This window comes from Oryctolagus cuniculus, chromosome 5 (assembly GCF_051225735.1).
Source record: "Oryctolagus cuniculus isolate XC-2025 breed Fujian yellow rabbit chromosome 5, ASM5122573v1, whole genome shotgun sequence".
Classification (NCBI taxonomy): Eukaryota; Metazoa; Chordata; class Mammalia; order Lagomorpha; family Leporidae; genus Oryctolagus; species Oryctolagus cuniculus.
In genome coordinates, this window is record NC_142871.1 from 29,224,351 (window position 1) to 29,241,744 (window position 17,394).

Here is a 17,394-nt window from a genome sequence, read left to right on the forward strand (position 1 = left end):
TGTCCTACTTTCCTCACCCACTTATTTTTCACTTTATTTTATCTTGTGTGGTATTAATGGGTAATCCACCTTAAATCCTTTCTGGAACAAGGCAGGGTATAAGTAAACAAGTTAAAATGAACTGGCCTGCTGAATAGAGTTATTTAGCATTGTCCATCTGAATACTGAAAAAAAAAATCTGCCAAAACCAACTATTTTGTTTTGGCATGGTAGCTGCTGAGGTTCTCTTTCAAAGAGAAATTGCTCAACAGGTTCAGGAGCTTCTTGTTGTTGCTCTAGGCACCTGTTATTCCGGCTGCACAGCTAGTAAGGAGTACGCTGGCCTTGCTATTTGCTGTGGCAAAAAGGTAGGCCACCCCAGGCCATCCTTGCTGCTGAATATGAGGTAGACCCTGAGTATAAAGGTTAACACTAACAGCATCTCATCAGTCTCTTCCAGAGGGAAAAAATTCTCAGAGATTAGCATTTGAATAGTGCTCTACAATGGGCACAACCACTCAGACACATGGCCTCCTACTCAGTCCTTACAGTGACATTGTTAATTTGGTGTATGACACTTAGTTATAATTGAAGAAACTAAGACTTAGAGAAGACAAGCAAAGGGAGAAGAGGAACCAGGGTCAAAGCTGGTCCATTAGACCACACCAAACACTGTTTTACTCTTCTCACCTTGCAGTCTGTTTCTAATCATTTGATGCAAGCAGAATGAGGTGTAGCTGTCTTGCTCTGGGATGCATCATGGCAGAAAGCTTGTGCAGTTACATCTAAGATTAAATTTCAGATTTCTTTCCTGTCCCAGAAGTTACCTTCAGTCACTATTTTAGTTCTCTAGCACTCCTGTACCAAATGACCACACATTGAGTTGCTACAACAGAAGTTTCTTCTCTCATGGTTCTGGAGGCCAGAAGTCTGACGTGAGAGTTGGCAGGGCCACTCTTTGTCCAGCAGCTCCAGAGGAGACTTGTGCCTCACTTTTGCTGGCTTCTGATGGCTCCAGACATCCCTTGGCTTATGGCTGCATCACTCCAACCTCTGCTCCTATGGACACACTGTCTCTCCTCTGTGTATCTTCTCACTGTGCCTAACATGTGAGGATACAGGTGACTGCATTTAGGGATCCTATAGGAAAAGCTCCCCTTCTCAAGATCTGTAAGTTAATCACATCTGAAGATTCGGATGTGGACATGTCTCATAGGTCATGACTAAGGCCCATCTTCCATAAAAATCAGAGTGTCACTTATCTGAAGGGTAAACATTGAATAAGACAATCTAAATCATGGTGCCTCGCATGCAAGAGGTGTTCAGTAAAAAGTGTGCACCCTCTTTTCTCCTCACGAGGGCTTCTTGTCTAACCACACTATTTTTTGATAATTTACATCATGTATTCTATTTGAATCATGCACAAATATAAACTTAAGTTATCTCCTTCATTTTCTCTTTAGAGTTCCTCTTCCTAAGAAACTTTAGACATTTGCACAACAAAGGGTAGTAACTAAATTCTATTTCATCAAGAACAAGGACAGTATTTTTCAAAGTATCTATGGTGAGAGATCAGTTTTAATTTTGTAAAATAAAACAAATATGTCACGGTGATAAAAAAAATTGATGTAAAAGTTTTCAACATGTATTTTCATGTTGCAGACCAATAACAATTTGTGGAAAAAACCTGTCCAATGGCTTCATTTCAAGAAACACTGGAAAAGGACACATGTATTACCTTCATAAAATTCAAAACTTCAAGATTTCTGGTTACTCTCTATTACCTCTTTTATTTTATTATTTTTTTTATTTTTTGCCAGGCAGAGTGAGACAGTGAGAGAGAGACACAGAGAGAGTTACAGACAGTGAAAGAGAGACAGAGAGAAAGGTCTTCCTTCTGCTGGTTCATTCCCCTAATGGCTGCCACGGCCTGTACTGCACCGATCCAAAGCCAGGAGCCAGATACTTCCTCCCGGTCTCCCATGTGGGTACAGGGACCCAAGCACTTGGGCCATCCTCCGCTGCCCTCCCAGGCCACAGCAGAGAGCTGGAGCAGAAGAGGAGCAACCAGGACCAGTACCCGGCGCCCCAACCAGGTCTAGAACCCAGGGTGTCAGTGCGGCAAGCAAGGATTAGCCAAGTAAGCCACAACACCAGCCACTTTCTATTACCTCTTAAAATTTCTATCTCAATCAGTTACTTTTACATTCTGTCTTCTTTTAGAAAGTAAAAGTCATCATTAAAAGTTAGAAATTTATGAAATACTTTAATTTAATACAACTAGTTTTCAAAGGGATAGTCACATTCTCCCATTATTGCAAAGGGTGATGTCCTACCAAGATTTAACACCAAAAATACAGTACCGAAATTCTCCTTCTTTCCCAGTTGTCTGAAGCACATTCTCATAGCAGCGTCATTAATTTCTCATATATTTTAGTTTACTTACCATAGTTTCCATCTAGATACATTAGTTACAAATAGTACCATTCTATTTTTCCTCAGACCAGAAAAAATGTTTAAATATTTTTTAGGTTTAGTTTTCTCCCATTAAGTTTATTGCTCTCAATAACATTAGATTTACTTTTTGCTTGAAAACTTTTGAGTTCATTTTGTCACCCACCTCTACTCTGGGTTGACATATATGGTTTCCTAAGGTCATAAATATTATTCTTAGTGGACATCTCTGTTATTTGGTGAATGAAAGAATGACCATGATGGGGAACCGCCTCCATTCTATGACCCCTCTGTCATGCGCACCGTGCCTATCTGTCTCCCTCCTTCATCCATATGTTCCTACTTTGATTTGGTGTCCTTTCCAGTTTTAGAGGTACATAATCCTGACATTTTTGTCATGACAAGTAGATGAATGCTATCCTTTGAACTCCTTCTATGGAAGCAGTTTTCATCCTCCATTCTCCTTTCTCCATCACAGTTGGGACCACAAAGTAGAAGCAGAGACAAACACCTATGCCTGTCTCCTGTCCTTTCTCTTCCCTGGCCCTAGAGATGTACTGAAGATTCCCTAGGAGAAAATCACTTCCACATGAACAACTGGAGTGGTGTTGGGGGTCAGTGACTTTGGCAAGTCTCAGCAGACTCTCTATCACCTCCACAGGCATATCGTATCCTTTGTCCATGAAAGCAGCATGCAGACCAATGATCATTCCAGGTCTACACATGGCTCCCTTCACCCAGCCAGCAAAGAGTTACACATCACAGGAAAGGATGGGTTTCTATTTGATTGAGACACACAGCTAGTCATCTGCATGCTTACAGGCTCTTAGAGTCTCTTGGAGACTGGGTAAATACCTCTTCCTGGGAGTGTCTGGAATCTCCCTCCAACAGAAAGATCTCCCAAACCCTCCATGAAGCCTCACATTCCCTTGCTCATCCCCAGCTATGTCACAGGCCTCCAAGTTACTCTCAGCAACAACCATAGAGTCACTTCACAGTCTTGGTGCACCTTTATTTCCTCTCTATAAGCCTGGGTGTTTTTTAACTTACTCAGTTATCTGTACCCCTGTGTTCACTGCAACCCAATTCATAGCAGCTAAGATACGGACTCAACCCAGATGTCGATCAACTGTTGACTAGATAAAGAAATTATTGTATGGATAAAGAAATTATTGTATACATACACCATGGAGTACTACTTAGTTGTAAAAAAATGGGAAAAAAATCCTGTCTTTTGCAACAAAATGGATGCAACTGGAAACCATTATACTTAGTGAAATAAACCAGTTCCAAAAAGACAGATACCATGTGTTTTTCCTAGGTCTGTGGTAACTAATAGAGAACCTAAAATATAATGTATTTGCATGAAATGGGCATTTTGAGATTAGATGATTGTTTACAGCCCTTGTTTCTTCTGTTGAGGAATGATGGTTTTTTTTCCTTCAAGTATTTGTTGAACTCTTTTACTTAGTGTAGAGTTAACTTTATGATCATTAAGTAAACTGAAAGTAGATCTTTGTAAAAATTAGGAGTGGGAATGGGAGAGGGAGGATGAAGAAAGGTTGAAGTATATGGGCAGGAGGGAGGGTTGGGTGGGAAGTATCATTATCCACCCTAACCTCCCTCCTGTCCATGTTCCAACTTTTCTTACCCCAGAGGGAAGAGGGCCTTGCTTGATTGTTCCCTGAAGACTCTTTCCCTGGATGCCTGTCCTCCTCTGACCAGTAGTCCCATCTTTCACCATTATCAGCAGAGCCTGCAGGCCACTCACCATCCAGGTAAGACTAGTTCTACTTATAACCAATGCTTCCTTCTTCTCAGATACTTTCTGAGTGTGGTTTCTCATCTTGACTCTTACAGTTCTCATCTTCTTACTAGCAGTCAGGGATAGCTACTTAATTTTCAGGTCCAATGCAAAATGAAAACATGGGGTCTCTTGATAAGAAAATGTTAAGAATTTCAAGAATTGTAAGACAGCAGCATCACAGCATTAAATCAAGTTCACAGCCCTCTGAATGCAGGAGTCTATGTGAGTGAACAGGTTTGTACTTCCATGAAGCAGGCCCTGCAAACAACACATCTTTCTGGAACCCAGGCTTCTGTAGGTCTTCTAACTTGTATGATCTTCCTTGCCTCTGGGTATACCCTCTTGGGTTAACTTCACCTTATTCATGGTTCAGAGTCAGTGAATTTGCAATGTGAAAGGATAACATCTCTTTGACTAGTTAATCATCTAGCATTTCTCAAGTAAAGTTATTCATTCCACTATCTCCTAAATTCTCTGTGACAACTAAAAGTAGCATCTTATTTCCAGAAAGTGATCTTTTTAAACTTAAACTCTATGATGTGAAAATAACATCAATCACTCAACAACCAGGTGTTGGCAATGTGTTCTACAACAAGCACCATGCTTGATGACAGGGATGCAAAAATAAAGAAGATGCTCATCGTCACATAGATCATAGTCTAGTAGAGAAAGGCAGACTTAGAGAAAGAATCATAAAACTACCAGAGAACACTACTCTAATACAAGAGCACAAATTTTAAAAAGAAAAAAATCATTGCTATATCTCATTTCTATCAGTGGAGAAAGGTCCTTAGTTCATGACACCTACTTTGGACATGAGTTTTCCTTCTCCTTCTCTTCCTCTCTGAGTTTTCATCTGGCTTACTGTCTGATTTTGTTCTACAGAGCAACTTCCTAACAGTGTGGATATGAGATGTCTCCAAGAAGTTCATGGAAAATGCATGTTATGAAAAACCTGTATGCGGACATTAACATTTTTTGCACCAAAATCAACGTACTTTTGAATTCCACTTCCCAAGACCTTTTGGAAGCAGCCTCATAAACAAAGTGCCCCTTAAGCACTAAAACCTTCTGCTTTGGGAGAAAGAACAGTCACAATGACCACAAACCTTGTTGGCCATCCTCTCAGGCAGAAAATAAATGGCATCTACTTGTCCTGTCGGAGATCGCAACTTTCAGTATTTCTTACTTCTCTAGATAAACTAGTAATGCTTCAGAACTGGGAAGAAACCTCTTCCCAGAAAATGTTCTCCTATAACATGGACTATGCTTTCAATTGGAAATACTGCCCTGGGTGACTATTCACTATAAGTAAACAAATAGACAGCATAGGACATTTCCCAACTCAGTTATGAAAACTCTGGCCATCAAAATAGTTCCCCACAATAGATTTGGCAATAGTTTTAGCAAAACTTCATTTGATTCCACTGGTGGTACTGCCAAACAGTAGACTACGTTTTATGTGCTGCATTTCCTAGGCTATTCGTTTTTATAACCACTCTTTTATCCATAGAAAATAACTTTGACTAAGAGACAATGATTAGAAGAATAATTTTGGCCTTCTTGTAAGAGGCGAGAACCTAGTCACAGGAAAGAAAATGCGCCCACATGCAGTCCCCCTGCCAGCCTCTATCTAAATGTCAAGAGTTGTAGTAGAGTGACATGGAAAAGGCCAGAGATCAAGTACCAGCAAAAGAAACTTGGTTCTTCTCCAGAGGCAAACTCTGAGCAGGCACCTTTGGCTATCTGTCTGCATTAGGCTTCTACCATCTGCATGCAGCGCCAGCCTTACACACTGATCCATAAACGGGGGATCATCTGTGTTCTGTACATGGAACGGTGTGAAGAAACCTCTGCCATTCTGACATTTCATCCTTACTGGCCTACTTTAATTCTTGACATTCCACCATTAGGGTCATTACTGCAAGTGATAATGTAATCAAGCAGATCCTTTCCAAGCGATAGCTCACCAGAGCAGGTCGTGTTGAGTGGAAAACGGAGAGAGTGTGAGACCTGGGGTGCTTGAAGGAAGAAAAATTTCCGTACCACAGACAAAAAGTCCTGAACTGGAAGCAGCTATCCCAGAAAAGGAGTCTTCCTATTTTACAGTTGCACATAGTGTCACAGCTACTCCCATCCCTCCCTGAAACTGTTCCCAGCTTAAGTTAACTCTCGAGGTTCCGCAGTGATGGGGTAAGAGGCAGTGGGAGGAGGGGAACACAAACGGAAGATCATTTGTGTTTCTTTTACTATACCTGCTTTAACAATGCCAACAGACACTTGATATTCCCTCCACTTCAAATATACTTTGCCATTTGCTGGGATTAGGGAATGAGCACTCTTAGCTTCCCATTTCCCCTGGGTAACACAGTGAGGAGAAGACACTCTATACTTGCTCAAAACTCCTGGAGACAGGCTAGCCAAAGACAATGACTGTGCACACCTCTTGTAGGCAAATCATTGGAAAATGAAACGTAGCTGTATAGGTAGGAAGTAGCGTCAAATTAGGCTACATACTCATTGGAGGTAATGGGCTATAATAGAAAAGAACATGGATTTGGAGTCACAAAGAGCTTCGTAGATTGGCTACGTGTTATATTTTATACAATGGTTAAGCTGCCTAATCCCTCTGAGCCTCTGTTTCATCTGGGAAATGGGGATAAGGATGCTTGCCCTGAAGTAATGTGGGGAGAACTTCTCAGGAGCCTGGTACACAGACAGCTTTCAGTAAACACAATTATGTTCCCACATTAGCACCTGACTTGACTGCGGCACACAGAATTGCAATGTTCTGCAAGATTAAAGTTGATCCCAACACAGAAAAGAATAAAATGTAACACTACTTCTTTCACCCTAAATATTCCAGTTGCAGCAAGTACAAGCTGTGCTATTCCCCCAGGACCAGAGTGGCCTTGGAGCTCCTACTGCTCAGCCTTACCTTTTCAAGGGATTTCTGTCCTGCATAGGAAATCAACAATGAATTTCTTGTGATGAATATTTGCTTGGATCAGCCACATCCATTATTCTGTTCACTCCTAAAATTACCAACAACTGAATTTATACTCTTTCAATCATTTATGTACTATATTAGGAACATCAGATGAAAAAAGAAAACTTCCTGTCAACCGATTTTGTGAACCCTTAATACTGAATGTTTCAGAGATACACTAGTAAAGTGTTCCTGGCAGTTGACCATAAGGTTCTTCCTAAAATGGTCTAACTGACCCACGAAGTTCCAAGAATAAAAAATTTTCGGCTATAACATAAGCCTCTAAGGCTTTTGTCAAAACAAAAATCTATAGCCTGGACCCAACAAAATAAAACAAAATGAAAAGACTTAACACAAGGCTTAAAATTCCTGAGGGGGGAGTCTCCCATAGATCACAGCAAACTGATCGTGCATAGAAGAGCTGACACAGCAGAAGAGTTGCCAAGGAAAGGAAGAGAGGCAAGAGGGGGAATGACAAGAAAAGAAAGGAAGAAAACATATTGCTTTCTCTGTTTTAAAGAAAATGTGCTACTTTTCTTCATATTCAAGTTTTATGAGGGAATTTTCAAAATGCTCATCCCTAGGTGAAGATCCAATCAGATTATTACCTTTGAAAGGCTTTTCAAATCCTGGATAGTAATGGAGTTGGGAAAAATGGTTGGGGACCTCAATGAGAAATAGTAAATTCTTGGTGATTAATGGCACTTGATGTGCTGTTGGCAATTAAAAACATTTTCTGTTCTTGAGTCACAACAGAAGCTCCAGCTTGCATTTTATTGTTCAATTTGCTTTTTCCTTTCCTGGGTGCGCCAGCCTTGGATTTAGGATTGAAAGTTTATAGAGCTAGCAGGATCCCAAGAGACTAAAAGCGAAGGCAAGCCAATAAGGATAATGCCAAAGATGATCTACCCTCTGTGAAAACGCGGGATTCAGAAAGAAGAAGAAAGAAGAGGAGCGATGATAAAGAATGACAGTCTGTAACTCAGACAAAAATTTCTTGGCTGGGTTACTGAGTCTTCCTTTTTTTTAAAATAAACAAACAAAAAGTTTCCTGGTTGACAGTTGCTTAAACTCTTCCTTTTTCCATTTTTGGCACGCTGTTTTAAGGACAAACTGAGGTCTTCCCATAGGACTGCAGGAATGAGTAAGTCCTCAGAGAGGATGCAGCAATTCTAGCTGTTAAAAGCAGCGGTTGAGAGCTAAGCAGTTTCAGGGGGTGGAAAGAAGATTTTTTGCTCAGAAAATGATAGGTTTTGTGGATGTTGATTTTTTTTTTCCTGTGACCTTAAAGAAGTCCTCTAACTTGAGCTGTGGGACTTACCTAAATAGTACAATATTCTTGTGATGTTTCTCAAGCACATTTTACTTATACTTTTTTTTAAGATTTATTTTATTTATTTGATAGAGTTACAGAGAGAGATAGAGACAGAGAGAGAGGTCTTCCATCTTCTGGTTCACTCCCCAGATGGCCACAATGACCAGAGCTGTGCCGGTCTGAAGCCAGGAGCCAGGAGCGTCTTCTAGGTCTCCCATGCAAGGCTCCAAGGACTTGGGCCATTTTCTGCTGCTTTCCCAGGCTATAGCAGAGAGCTGGATCGGAAGTGGAGTAACCGGGACTCGAACTGGTGCCCATATGGGCTGCCTGCACTGCGGGCGGCAGCTTCACCTGCTATGCCACAGCGCCAGCCCCTACTTATACTTCTAAAAACTATACTTATCATTTTTTCCAGTCTTTACAGTGACTGAAAATGTAAGACTTTCTCAGTAACAGTTGATCTAACTGAAATCTAATATGGTTATTGCCAATTGTGTGCATGTTTATCTTTAGCCTTACTTTTCCCAGCTATAAGATAGTTTTTCTTGGTTCATAGAGACCTCAGGTAAAAGGTGTGACATTTACCAGACCAAGAGCTAATATTTTTCAGAAATAGGAAAGAAACAGAAGCAAAAGAGTAAACAAACAAAGCATTTCAAGGGAGAATCGGATTATAGTCCCGAATGTCTCATGTGCTGCAATGCCACAATTCAGAAGTTTCTGCTTGTGCAGGTCTAGAAATGGAGATGTACCTTCTCCCACTGGGCATGTCTACTAAAAACTTGAGTAAATTACTCTATTTTTCTTTGTGTCCCAATTTCCTGTAAACAATGAAACAGTAAAATGAAGAGTAATAAGATCTGAATCTTCCTGCTGGGGACTTGATGAAGATGAACTAGACACTGACAGTCAGGAAAAGATGGAAAGTCCTCCATGGCAGAGGCCAAACTAATTCAAAATGAAAATCATCAATTTGTGCTCACACGTTACTTAGCAATCAATGAAGGAACAAAGCGAGGAGCCCCTGAAGCCATTTCAGCACCCCTGTTTTTGCACTCAACTCCAACTTAGCAACCTGAAATATCTTGGCTCTGAAAACCGAGTCAATCATCATTAATAACGATATTGTTATGGCACTTTAAAATTTGGAGTTTCTAGAGCCACTGTGATAGATGCCTTGTCAGCACCTTATCATTTGCAGAATTTTTTTCTGGGTTGGTTTTGTTGTTGTTATTGCTTCCCTTGTCACTTTTTTTTTTTTTTTTTCAAAAAATTGATCGAAAAATTCCTAAAGATGGCACAACTTGTCCTAAGCTATGAATCCCTTCCTAACAAGGAGGGTAATTTAGTGAATGGTTCAAAGACTTACAACTTTAATGATTCTAAAATTTGTGTCTGGAGAGTTAAAAAACAAATTCCAGCCTGTTGCCTTCAGATCTGGAATAAGAATTCAATGAATTTGAACAAAGATGGAAAAGACAAGAAGCAAAGGTTAGGAGGTTGTTTTCTCTCACACACAAATATCTCAAGCTACTTATCTCTTTGTTCATCTCACTACAAGGCTTAGAAGTGACTGCTTCTACTGGGACTGCCTCAGAGTGCTCAGAAACAGGACTTCAAAAAATTTCAATTCATTTTAAGTTGTAAAGTGGTTAAATTTTCATCTGTTTCTGGTTTTCTCTCTCTCTCTCTCTCTCTCCCCCTCTCTTACATTTACACACACACACACACACACACACACACTGATGAGTATTCCTGGTCTTTAAAAATACAAATGAAATTTCTTACTTCTTTTGTAACTTCCACTAAACCACCTAAGCTTATGAGATACACTTGCAAACTCCAACTTTGAAAAAAAAAAAAGAAAAACAACTCTAACAATTCATGTTTGACCTCTGAGCCAAAGAAAGCCCCAATTTTTCGAACTTTGCATGTGCGTGGTTGTTGTTTTGCCGCCCCCCCCATCCCACCCCTGCCCCGCCCCTAACAGCCTCCTTTATTCTTCCCCTCCAGAAGACTGCACAGGAATTTTTATCACCAGTGGGGGCTTGACATTGGGTGGTGAAAAAGCAAGTTCCTGTCCTGGTGCTGAACTAAAAAGAAATAAATGTCTTAGATGTATCAAGTTTCTTTGTCGGGCAAACAAAAATAAAGGGATCTAGTTTACTGGAATAGTTGCAGTACTCATTAAAATTGATGACTTCGAAGATTCTGTGCCTCTCTTCCTTTAACCAGGGCAAGCATCTGCTATGCTGTTAAAGCCATCGTGTTTTGGGGGTGTTGTAAAACAGACCACTGCTGTTGCTTTTGCTTAACCTTCAGGTCTCACCCTGACAATGAGAGAGGCTCGGGGTGACCGAAGGAAAATAGATAAGCCACTTGGCATCAATGGTACGTACAGGACCTCACAGGCAAGCTGGTATTTTCTATCCATAAACATCAAGTTCAAAAAAGAAAGAAAACGAACTGGATTAGCATGGGGCGGAGTTCGGTTTTTCTTAGAAATGTGCGACTCTGCAGAAGTGTGCCTTTATTTTTGGCACAAATTGCTATAGCAAATTACATAGCTTATCAGATGTGGTTTTTGGGCTCAGTGGAGAAACCACTGCAGGGACTTGTTTTCTTTGTTCTTTGTTTCCAGTTGGGAATTTGGGATAAATCAGTGTCCTGTTATAATTCAAGAACAGGTTTGAATAATAAGTGCTAACAATATTTGTGATCTCATTAAACTCACATTACTCCAGCTCAACAAAGTAGACCATTTTGCACTAAGAGATGGAAGATGCAAAAAGGGAAGTTCTGTGCTGCAGATTAGCAAAGGTACACCTCCAAGGGGTGGACAGGGAGGCAAGAGGTCAATCCTGGGGAACGAGGGGCTCCTGGGAGAACATCTGCTTCACTTCCCACCAGCCCCTCCCTTAGGTTCTGGACATCTACGTGGACTCACCTGATCTGGTAGGGAAACCCAAACAGACTGTCACTTCAGCTATATGGATCATTTCTATGTATTTCATTGATGCAACTGGAGGAACAATTCAAAACATTTGATGAACAGAAAATTCTCACTAGTTGAAAGAATCATAGAGCACTAATGTGCTTATAAATTTATTCTTTCACATATGCAAAGATAAAGAAAATTAAGGGAGTGCAAAAGAAGTAAATAAAGAAGGATCAAGGAGGCTATTTATTATTAGAAGTACACCATGGGGCTGGCACTGTACCCTAACAGGTGAAGCCGCTGTCTGCGGTACCAGCATCCCATATGGATGCCACTTCGAGTCCCCACTGCTCCACTTCCAATCCAGCTCTCTGCTCTGGCCTGGGAAAGCAGTAGGAGATGGCTCAAGTCATTGGGCCCCTGCATCCACATGGGAGACCTGGGAGAAGATCCTGGCTCCTGGCTTCGGATATGCCCAGCTCCGGCCATTGCAGCCACCTGGAGAGTGAACCAGAGGATGGAAGGCCTCTCTCTCTCTCTCTCCACCTCTGCCTCTCTGTAACTCTGCCTTTCAAATAAATAAATAAATAAATCTAAAAAGAAAAAAAAAAAGTACACCATAATGCAAGAGCTTAAGCAACTGCGTCTCAACTAGAACAGTTACACCACTCTGGAACTTGAAAGCAGAGGGGAAAAGCCAATGTGGAGAGGGAAGCATGATAAGGAAAGACGGATGTTAATGGAACTCTTGAGATCTTCAAGTGGTTTAAGGTTCCATTTGTTGTTGCTTATCATTTTTATTTATTTTTGCCTTGGACCTCTTTGTTCAAACAAAATCTCGGAAGAAAAATGAATGCAAGGAGCATTAACAGTGTGTTCACCTCTCCTTTCCACGTCCTCTGTTCTTACCGTCATCCCCCGCCCCCCCACCAAGTGTTCAGTTTGAAGATCATCAAAATAGAGAAGATACAGAGTATCAAAAGAGAAGGCAGGCAGCATTCTGAGTGTGAAGAGGATATGTAAAATGGAAGGAGGGGCTGGTGAAAGATTTTCTACCCTCACACTTGGGGCAGGTGTTTGACACAATGGTTAAAAAGCTGCTTAGGATGCCCACATTCCATATCAGAGTGTCTGAGTTCAAGTCCTGTCACCTCTTGTGACCCAGTTTCATGCTAATATGTGCCCTGCAAAACAGCAAGTAATAGCTCAAGTACTTGTACATGGAGTTGCAGGCTCCTGGCTTCAGCCTGGCTCAGCTCTGGCTGCTGCAGGCATGTGGGGAGTGCAGCAGTGAATGGAGGATCTCTCTCTCTGCATCTTTGTCTCTTTCTCTCTCTCCACTTCAAGTACATGAAAATTGTTAGAAATGAGGAAATAAATAAAATTTTATATCAGCACAATAAACACATCTAGGCAAAGTAATCTGGGTAAAATTTATTGAATTCACTATTGGAGATCACTGAAGATTCTTGAATTGAGGAATGATGAGTTAAAAAGGAACAACAACAAAAAAATATTATTAATGTGGCAGCGACCAACATTATGGCACATTGGGTTAAGCTGCCACCTGTGACACCAGCATCCCATATTAGAACACTGGTTTAAGTCTTGACTCTCTGTTTCTGATCCAACTCCCTCCTAATGTGCCTAAGAAAGCAGTAGAAGATGGCCCAAGTGCTTGGACCCCTGCACCTATGTGGAAGACTAGGCTAGATTTCCTGGCTCCTGGCTTTAGCCTGGTACACACCTGGTTGTTGCAGTCATTTGGGGAATGAACCAGCCAATTTGTCACTTTGCCTTTCAAGTGATTAAATAAATCTTTAAAAAAATTATTAACATGGCAGCTATATTCTGAGAATCTGTAATAGACAGAATCCAGTGACTATCCACTTGGAGTAACCCAGATGTCAGATATGGAGGGCCCCCAATACAGCTGCAACTGTAACAACAGGAGAACAGTCAAGAGTTCTTAGTGATTGGATGGATATGGGAATTAATAGAAATGTAGTCTATAAAGACATTTTGAGATGGGATTAAGTGAAGTCTATTATACTGCATACATGTAGGAATCTGTATAGTTCTTTCCATGTCATTAGCTCTACTAGCATATATTTGTGTGGTTATTAACTAATAACTTTCTTCTACCCCTGAACAATGAAGTACCATGGGATCAGAGACTGCTTATTTGGTCACCGTCATCTCACTAGAACTTAGCATACTACACACTCAAATATTTCTGAAATTAAGAAAATAAATGATGGTGTCATGGCTATTATTAAAGAGAAATAGATGATTTTTATCATGTTTTTCATAGATAAGGGAAATAGATCTAAATGCAGATTCCCTACCCCTGCTGAAGGCATCAGGCTGAAAAGTAGTGAAATGTCAGACACGGATGTTAAAAACTAGGCCATCAACAGCAGTTGAAGCCATGAAGATTAACTGGTTAACCCCAGAGGTAACTGAAAGGCAGAGAAGCTAAGGATTCTCATGCAGAAGTCAAATGGAGAACCAGAACAGTCAGAAGGGAAGAACGCGTCTCGGAGGGTAAATTTGGAATGGCTTGCCATACACCCACACGTTGAGACATTTATAAACTGTAGAAGGAAGAAATCCTCTTTCAAAAAAGTTTTAAACATTAGAAATTTTTGGAAGTGGAGATAAAGTACACAACTAATCAAGAGGAGTCCTACCCTTGTTTAAGTCTGTATCAGAATTCCTTCATTGTGTTTATACAACATGGTTACCCCTTACCCCAAATGCTCACAATGCTCTCTGAAAAAGACTGATCATGACACAGGCTTTCTCTTTTTCTTTTCTTCCATCTCTCACTTACCTTTGGTAGCAGCACATAAAACATCTATTTTCTAGAATTATATAAGACACATGAAATTCCTAAAACTTACTTGCTGATCTAATTTTTGTACCATGGCACCTAACTCCTGGGTTATTGTTTTTGTTACAGTTGCTATTGTTATAGTCATTGAAAGTTTTTGTTTCACTCTGTTCTGATCCTTGGTTTGTAGACAGAAAGAGAAAAATGGTTGAATGACACAAAATATGACATCATTGTTGCCAAGAAAAGTGTGTTTCTACCATCCATTCTTACTTAGACCATAATACAAACAGACCTTTCTTTTCTTCTTAAAAATAATGATAGACTCAAGGACACTAGTGTGACAAAGTTACAGTGTGGATTTTCTTCCGTGCAATAATTTTGTCTGCTTAGTTCTTCGGAAATTATGTGTAATTTCCTTAGAAAGTCACTAGGTTTGGATTTGAATACTCACTTGTTAAATACAATCGACATAATAAAAGTTGAAAATCTAAAGGTATTTTTAAAAATAAGTCTAATATTAATGGCAAGGAATCTGATAAAGGAATACTTTCAGAAACAAAAAGATGCTACCACCTCAACAGTATTTCAGGAAATGCTGGCACACGTACTTGCTGATCTCAGGTCGCAAATAGTGGTTTTATTCCAGAGGAAACACCAAATTATGGACATCTGTGATCAGTTCAAAGTCAAAATAGAGGCCCACATGGTGACTCTCTGGAAGGTCTACTCCTTTGCTGGAGGCTTCTATTTTGTCTATGAAGGGTTTTTTGGAGTTTGTTCATCTATTTGTGCACACAGCCCTCAGTGAGTCCTTAAAACGTGTGCAGCTCAAAGTAGTAATGGACACAATCCCTGCTCCCAAGGAGCTACCTGGTGAGAGCTCCCACCCTCATCATACTTCCTCCTCACCTTCATAAAGAAAGCAATTGGCTCTCTTTGCATTAGTTGTCTTTATGACCACATAAAACCTTACATCCCGGAGACTGTGCTGTTGTGTGGCATGTTAAGCTGCCGCAGATTTAGAGAGAGAGAGGGAGAGACAGAGTGTGTTTCCATCCGCTGCTTCACTCCCCAAATGCCTGTGATGGCAGGAGCTGGGCCAATCTGAAGCTGGGAGCCAGGAGCTTCTTCCAGGTCTCCCATGCGGGCAAAGGAGCCCAAGTACTTGGGCCATCTTCTGCTGATTTCCCAGGCACATTAGCAGGAGCTGGATGGGAAGTGGAGCAGCTAGGACACAAACCGGTGCCCATATGGGATGCCAGTGCCACAGGCAGAGGCTTAGCCTACTATACCACAGTGCAGGCCACGTAAAAATAAATATTTTTTAAAAAACTTACATAGCTACGATTTAACTACAATTTCTAAGATTAACACCATGTTTTTAGCATCCACATTTAAATTCCAAATTGCAGATGCAACCAATTCATCTGTCAGGGTTTTGCTTCCCCAACTCTTCACAAGAAGCAGGGGGCATTCAGGGTCCTCCTCCAGAACACACTAAAAGTATCATAGGATAAGAAAGAATTGTCGGCCGGCGTCGCGGCTCAATAGGCTAATCCTCCGCCTTGCGGCGCCGGCACACCAGGTTCTAGTCCCAGTCAGGGCGCCGGATTCTGTCCCGGTTGGCCCTCTTCCAGGCCAGCTCTCTGCTGTGGCCAGGGAGTGCAGTGGAGGATGGCCCAAGTGCTTGGGCCCTGCACCCCATGGGAGACCAGGATAAGTACCTGGCTCCTGCCATCTGATCAGCGCGGTGCGCCGGCTGTGGCGGCCATTGGAGGGTGAACCACCGGCAAAGGAAGACCTTTCTCTCTCTCTGTCTCTCTCTCTCACTGTCCACTCTGCCTGTCAAAAAATAAAATAAAAAAAAATTGTCAGTAAGTGAGGAAGAAAATTATACGATTAACACCAAGAGGGAGGCTGAGGAGGAATTATTGGAGACACATGATCCATGAATTAAAAAAAAAAAGAAAATGAGGAAGAGGACTAAGGAAAAAGATCACTGAACACGTCAACACTGCTTTGATGGAGCAAGATCAAAATATGACAGGCAACCTGACAAGCAAACAGGAAATATTGTGGCATGCCCATGGCTCCCCCCAGGCTGAGTGGGCCTCTCATACAACCAGCAAGGTATAGTCAAATCATGATTTCAGGTTTTCCAAACGTTACTCTGCACGCACACAAACCTCACAGCAACCCCATTTTTTTCTATTGAAATCATGAAGTTTTCAACATCCTTAAAGCATGCAGCTTTCCTATTCTATAAAGATTTATTCTCTTTATCAGTGTGGTTCTTCTTATGTCCATAATTGGGATGATCTCCTCTGCCCAGGAGTTTTGCCCTGTCTATACTTTCTTCATAACCTTTCTTGATGCATAGCACACCAAAATGTTTGTAATTCTTCACAAAAAGTAGAAGCAGCCACACTGTGGGTCACAGGATAATGGGGTGCCCCCAGGCATCGCACACTGAAGCTGCTCCCTTCAGAAGCAGAATTCCTGAGCAATGACTCCTGAGCAGATCCTATCAGCGCCAGGGCCAATGGCAGGTTCCTGTAAAGGATGCCTGGCCCTGCCTTGCTACCCATCCGTTCCCATGGGCCGGCCGCTGAAGCCCTCTAGGTTCCTTCCTCCTTCCTCAGCATGCCTGGGCTCTTGTTGCTTCTGCACCTGGAATTTCTTCCCTATTTCAAAACACAGTCACTTTCCGAGACACTGCCTGTAAAGCATACCTTCTGTGAATGTCTCACGTCTCAAGGAATTCAAACCCTTCTCTCCATCAATAATGATCTGTACTTGGCATCTTAGTTTATTTCGTTTCCACCTGGATTCTTCCTTGTTTTCTGTGTCCTTGTTTTCTCTAGTTTTTGTCTAGATGCTAAGCACACTGCCTTGAAGCATGGCACTATGTTCTATAGGTGATTAACAAGTGCAGTCATTGGTGGAAAGTGTGGCTCTTGTTGAATCAGACACTGGGTGGGGTTAAAGCACTGAAACCCACACACAGAGAGCATGCTCATCACATGCTAGTTACAGTGTATGTTATCTTATTAACACTCCCAGCAGTCCTATG